This window comes from Meles meles, chromosome 5 (genome assembly GCF_922984935.1).
Source record: "Meles meles chromosome 5, mMelMel3.1 paternal haplotype, whole genome shotgun sequence".
Classification (NCBI taxonomy): Eukaryota; Metazoa; Chordata; class Mammalia; order Carnivora; family Mustelidae; genus Meles; species Meles meles.
The window spans coordinates 61,843,545-61,851,025 of record NC_060070.1 but is presented as its reverse complement, the minus strand read 5'-3'; the positions used below and the strand labels follow the sequence as shown (position 1 = coordinate 61,851,025).

Genomic DNA, 7,481 nt, shown 5'->3' with positions numbered 1-7,481 from the left:
TCTTAGGTTTATGAGATTGGAGAGATAATGAATGCTTTAATAATAATAGCCTTACTGATATTTTATTAAAATATTATAAAATTATTATAATTATGTATGTATTTAGATATATCACCAAATTGCATATAGGTGCATGGGTATTGTCTCATTTGTATAGAATCAGTACACATCAGAATAAACATCTACCAAACAGACAATTTTATTTTATTAAAAACATTTTTTTTATTAAAAAAGTTCTATACATCAATGTTCTATACATCACATTAGGTACCTTAGAGTCACATCTAATTTATTGTTTTAAGTGTTCTATGAGGTACATATCTGAATCTTAATTTTACATATGAGATGATCAAAACTCATAGAGGTAAGATAACTTGCTTAATTTCCTAAAGACTTTAGTAAAACTGTATTTTGAAGTCTAATATATTTGACTTCAAAGTCCACTGTATCTCATTGTTCCAATAGAAGAAAATTGCATGAAAAAATGTAATTTCTATGTAATTGAAGCACACATTTTTAATACTGAAATTTTCAATGTTTATAAAATATATATTATACATTTCATTGCCCTAAACTGAACAAAATCTATTCAGAAGTATATGTAAACATTCTTTGTTGTTTAAAATTCATGCAAATAATCTCAACCAAAAAAAGAAAACAAAAGAAGAAAAAGAAAAGAAACAATTTGTCAGATGATTCAAACAATTGTATCAGATGATACAATAAATAAAGATGTCAAAAATGTAACTAAAACCTTAACCTTGTGTTTGAGAAGGAAGAAGAAAAATCAGCATTAACATAGAGAAATGGTGAATTTAAAAAGACATATTCAATTTCTACAGAGGAAAAAACAAAGTGATGGGAAATAAATTTCATAGGATTAAGAGTAGATCAAACACTGCAAAAGAGATCAGTGAACTTGAAATATAATAACAGAAATTATCCAAAATAAAATATTGAGAGGAAAAAAACTGAAAGAAAAAAAAAAAAAGAACAGTGTATCAATGCACTGTGGAAAGAATTCAGTGGCCTAATCTTTCTGTAATTAGGTCCCTGAAGGACTGGAGAGAAAGAAAAATTAAAATAGTGGCCCAGGATTTTTTCAAATTTGATGAAAGCAAACCCCAAGCAGAAGAAACATGAAGGAAATTCTACCAAGAAAAAAACTGAAAACTTTCCCTCTAAAATTGGGAACAAAGAAAGGATGTTCTCTTTCACCACTTTTATTTCACAATGTACTGGAAGTATTAGCAATGTAATAGGACAAGAAAAAGAAATGAAAGGCATACCGATTAAGAAGGAGGAGTAAAATCATCATTGTTCAAAAGTGGCATGATTATGGAGACAATCCAAAAAATTCAACAAAAAAACTTGCAACTAAAAAGTGATTATAGCAAGATTGTAGGATACAGTTAATATATAAAAGTCAATTGCTTTTTTATATAGCAGCAATAAATAAGTGGAATTTGAAATTAAAAACATGACATGAGCACTCCCTAAATAAAATAGTTGTACAAATCTGGAAAAACATATATAAGAGCTATATGAGGAAAGCTATAAAACGCTGATAAAAGAAATCACATAAATAAAGGAATGAAATAAGTGGAGAGATAATCCATACTCATGGATAGGAAGACTTAATATTTTTAAGATATCACTTTTACCCCCACTTGATCTATAATGATATATCAATTAAAATCTTAAGTTAATTTGTGGATATTGACAAAGTGAATCTAAAGTTTACATAAAAGTAAATAAAGTTTACTTAAAGCCAAAGACCCAAAATATCCAACAAAACATTGAAAAAGAACATAGAGAACTTACACTACCTGACTTCAAGATTTACTATAGAACTACAGTAATCAAGACAGTATGGTATTAGCAAAAGAATAAACAAATAAATCAATGGGACAGAATAAAGAGTAGAGAAATAGATTCACATAAACATAGTCAACTGACTAATTTCTGACAAAGAAGCAAAGGTAATACTATGGAGCAAAGATTGTCTTTTAGCAAATTGTGCTAGAAAAAAATTCACATGCAAAAAAAAAAGAAAGAAAGAAAGAAAGAGAAAAGAAAAAAAAAGAGAATTGTGACTTAGACCTTATATCTTAGCCAAAATTAACCATCAACCTAAGTGTAGAACATAAAACCCCTAGAAGATAACATAGGAGAAAACCTAGATGACCTTGGATGGCAATATTTTTTTAGATATAACATCTAAAGCCCAATGCATAAAGAAATAATTGACAAGCTTGACTAAATTAATGAGTCGAAATCATATACTTCTGCTCTGCAAAAATACAGTAAAGAAAGTGAGAAGACAAGCCACAAACTGGGAAAAAATATTTCTAAGACAATAGTTGGTAAATGACTGTTATCCAAAAATACAAACACAATACTCAACAATAAAAAAACAAAAACCCGACTAAAAAACAAGCAAAAAAAATCCAAACAGAGAACTTTTCTACCCACTACCCCTTACCCCAGCATGCCTTTCTGGCTGCATCCCACTTACTTCCAGCTCTAGGCTCCTACAAGGCTAGCACTACCATAGACTCTCTCCAGCCATTGTCATAATCATCTACTGGAATCTCATCAGCCATGATGAGCTGGGTTGTGCCTGAGGTGGAGGGGAATATGGCCAGTAAGACATAGGGTAACATTGATAAGGTGCTCATTGGTGAAAATGCCTTCGCAGAAGGCCCCAAGGACAAAGGGACCCAAAACACAGTAATCAGTGATGTTGATATTGTCATGAACCATCACCTGCAAAAAACCAGATTTACAAAAGAAACCCATGAGAAATACATGAAAAGATTATATGAAATCAATCAAAGGCAAACTTAAAGAACAGAGGCCAGAAAGAGTAAAACCTTTGATGACAGGGGCTATAGGACAAATCAAGCACATCCTTGCAGTTCTTTATTGGTGAATACATGAATCCAGATAACATGGTTATTATCCTGAACTACAGTGAGGATGGTGTGACCCCATATATGATTTACTTTAAGGCTGGTTTAAATGTAAAAATATGTTAACACATTTGGCTATGATTTTGGTTGTTACTGCCTGTTGTCATAACTGGCTGCTGCTTTTCATACACACAACATCAGGATTTAGACAAAGTCATCTTGAGCTCTTCATTTATTTTGACCTAGATTTATTTGGAGTGGGGGTGTTATTTTTAAGGAAAAAAAAAAACAAAAAGAAAAACAAAAACAAAAAAAACGTGTCATGTTGGTGGTCAAAAAATAAAAAGCACTTAAATTCAAAACAGCAGCAACAACAATGAGATACCACCACACACCTATTGGAATGGCCAAAATCCAAAATACTGATAATACCAAATACTAATGAGGATACAGAACAACAGGAACTCTCACTTATTGCTTCTGGAAATGCAAAATGATAAGCCACTTTGGAATACAGTTTGGACTTTCTTACAAAACTAAGTATGTTCTTATAAAATGTATCAGTTGTGCTTCTTAGTAGTCACTCAAATAAATTGAAAACATAACATCCACACAAAAACCTGTGTAGGAAGTTTATAGCAACTTAATTCATAATTGCAAAAACTTGGAAGTAACCCAGTTGACCTTCAGTAAGTGGACATATAAACTATGGTATATACAGACAATGTGATATTATTTAGCACCAAAAAAGGTAGCTATCAAGCCAGGAAAAGACCTGGAGGAAACATAAATGGATGTTATCTAGTGAAAGAAATAAATCTGAAAAGGCTACACATTTCCTGATTCCAACTATATGATATTCTGGGAAACACAAAAGTATGGAGAGTAGAAGGATCAGTAATTGCCAAAGGTTACCTTAGAGAGGATGCAGAAGAAAAGAAGCACTGCACAGAGACTTTTTAGGACAGTGAAACGACTTTGCATGGTATCAAAATGGCAGATGCATGTCACTCTACAGTTGTCAAAAGACATAGAAAATGCAACACCAAGGGTGAACTCTGATGTAAATTATGGACTCTGGGTGATAATAATCTGTAAACATACGTTTATTAATTACAACAAATGTATCAACCCTTGCACGATGTTGATAGTGAGGCTGTGCACAGATGAGGGGAGGGGATATAGAGAAAATCTCTGTAACTTTCATTTGTTGTGTGTGAATCTAAAACCACTTAAAAATCTCTATAAAGGAGGCTCCTGGGTGGCTCATTTGGTTGCATTTCCCGCTGTGGATTTCAGCTCAGGTTGTGATCTCATGGGTTGTGATCTCATAGGTTGTGATAGAGCCCTGTGTGGGGACCCACGCTCAGCAGGAGTCTTCTTGAGATTCTCTCTCTCCCTCTGCCCCTCCTCCCTCTCTCTCTCTCTCTAAAATAAAATAAATCTTTAAAAAAATACTCTAAATATAGTTTTAAAAAAGATAAATAAAATAAAATCATATTTTTTACAAGGTGTTGCATTTAACCTAGATATTTATATCCATAAGAACTCCTGGATAGAATTATCTGTTCTATATTTTGATGTCAAAAGAAGTCTTGTTTGGGATTGTTTTTGGTTTTTTAAATAAATTCCACCTATGGCTTTAAAAAAATTGTACCAAGGTACATCATATTCAAAACAGCATTCAACAAGAAAAAGATTTTGCACAAGGAAGAGATAAACTGTGAAAGTGGAGCTCGAAAGCTCTCGCTAAGGGAAATTACTGTATCAGGAACAGAGTATGAGGAAGTTCAAGCTGAAAGACACTGGGAAAGACAATGACCCTGACAGTAGTTCAAACCCTCACGAAAAATCAAAGAATGTAGGCAAATTTAATTAGAAAAAAGAGTTTGTGCATATTTCTTCCTTTTTCTTCTTTTAACTTATTTTAATAAGCAATTGTATAAAACTATATGCATAAAATTGTATCATTTAGCCTATAATACATATGAATATAATAATATTTGACAATTAATGCACAAAGTAGGTGGGTGGAAACAGAACTATACAGGAGTAAGAAAAAGACACTAAAGGAATCCATAAGAACAAATAAAGAGAATCCACAAGAACAAATGAAAAGAACCAGGAATGGTAAATAGGAAAGTTACTCTAACAAACAATAAATATACACTTGCCCTTTTTTCTTCTCCCAGCATATTTAAAAGGAATAATTATATAAAGTGATAATTAGAACAATGTATTATTGGGCTTTTACTACACATAAACTGGTATTAATTTAATATAAATGTGAAGTAGTTTCTGATAAGATATATATGGTAAGGCCTAGAGCAACCACTAAGAAAATAACACAAAACAATAGTAAAAAAATTATTGAGTAAGGGACAGACTGGGTTAGGTAGGTAAAGACAGATAAGGGGCTCTGTGATCAGGCTCACAGAAATCCCCAAAATGTGGAGGTGTGGGGAAACCCGAGATGAGGGAACAAACCAGCCCACCCTGCCCTAGGCATGTAGAGCATGTGTCTTTTTTATGATAATCACCGGAGACCCACAAAGAATAACCAGAACCTAAAAAGTGAGAAAGCCATTGAAGATGTTATCACTAGTCCTTGTTCAATGGTGATATCAACAGAGATGTTAAAAGGATTCAAGTTCCCAGGTCAGCTTTCTATAAAAGACCAACCCTAAGGGCCTTCAGTGTCAACCCTGTCCAAACCCCTCTCACTCTTGAGAGCTTTTCCCGTATTTTCACTTAATAAACTTCTATCGCTTTACTTTCCTTTGTCCTCCAGACTCATTCTTCGACTCTGTGAGACAAGAACCTAGCTCTCCTGCATCATTATTTAAAGAATTAAAATGTTAAACTGAAAAATTTTACTTCATACAAGAGAGAGCAGTAAAAGAGGAACAGAAGAACAAAAAAGTATGAGATGCAAAAAACAAAAAGAAAACTGTCACACAAAATTCAACTGTATCAGCAATAACATAAAAGGTGAATGGATTAAGCAATCCAAATAAAAAGCAGAGATTGGCAGAGTGTATTAAAAAACAAGATCGGGGCATCTGGGTGGCTCATGTGTTTAAACATCTGTCTTTGGTTCAGGTCATGATCTCGGGGTCCTGGGATGGAGCCCCACCCATATCAGGCTTCCTGTACAGCAAAGAGTCTGCTTTTCCCTCTCCTCTGCCCCTCTCCCTGCTTGTGCTCTCTCTCCCTCTCTCAAATAAGTAAATAATTTTTTTTTTTTAAATCTAACTCTGCATAAGACAGGCACACTTTAGACTCAAAGGTACACATAGGTTGAAAGGGAAAGAATGGAAAAAGAAATATGCAAGCAGCAGCCACGAGAGAGCTCGAGTTCTACACTAGTATCAGACAAAATAGCCTTTAAACCAAAGGGGTTACTAGGGATAAAGAGGGACATTTTGTAACAATAAAAGGGTCAATTTATCAAGAATATTTAACAATTCTAAACACATTTGTATGTAACAACGAAGTCTCAAAATATATGAAGCAAATATTGACAGAACTTAAGGGAGAAACTGAAGATTCAATAGTAATAGTTGGAGATATTAATATCTCACTTTCAGTAATGGCTAGAATAACTAGACAGAGTGGCAACAAGGAACTGTAAACCAATTAGACCTAACAGACATCATTAGAACAATCTACTCAGCAACTGGAAAACACATATTCTTCTCAAGTATATATGAAACATTCTCCAGGATAGATCATAGGCTAGCCATAAAACAATCATCAATGAATGTACAATTATTAAAATCATTAAAAACATAAATGTTTTCTGACCACCATGGAATAAAATTCTAAATCAATAACAAAAAATTTAGGAAATTCACAAATATGTGGAAATTAAACAACATATTCCTTAGTATCCAATGTGTCAAATAAGAAATCACAACGGAGGGGTGCATGGCTGGCTCAGTGGGTTAAGCCGCTGCCTTCGCCTCAGGTCATGATCTCAGGGTCCTGGGATCAAGTCCCACATTGGGCTCTTTGCTTGAGGGGGAAGCCTACTCCTCCCCCCACCCCCAACGCCTGCCTCTCTGCCTACTTGTGATCTCTCTCTCTGTCAAATAAATAAATAAAATCTTTAAAAAAAAAAAGAAATCACAATGGAAATTAGAAAATATTTTAAGATGAAAACAAAGATACAATAAACCAAAATTACCAAAATGCAACCAAATCAGTGTTTAGAAAGAAATGTATGGCTCTAAACACCTATATTAAAAAAGAAGAAAAATCTCAATGTAATATCCTAATCTTTCATCTTAAAGCAATGAAAAGAACAACTTAAACTAATCAAGCCAATGGAAGGAAATAATAAAAATTAGAGCAGACATTAATCAAATGGAGAACAGAAAAATGAAAGCGAAAAGCAGTAACATTAAAACTTCATTCTTTGACGAGATCAAAAAACTTGATAAAACTTTAGCTAGACTGACCAAGAACAAAAGAAAACTCAAACTGCTAAAATCAGATATGAAAGAAGGTCTTCATTTTTGTGCTTTCCAGAACACCTTCAAAAAGGTGGAAAGATGATACACA

The 7,481-nt window shown here is 33.3% G+C and overlaps 1 pseudogene; it reads left to right on the top strand.

The window, feature by feature from the left end:
- The first annotated feature begins 2,640 nt into the window (after positions 1-2,640).
- On the top strand, positions 2,641-3,041 carry LOC123942669 (annotated as a pseudogene).
- Positions 3,042-7,481: the final 4,440 nt, after the last annotated feature.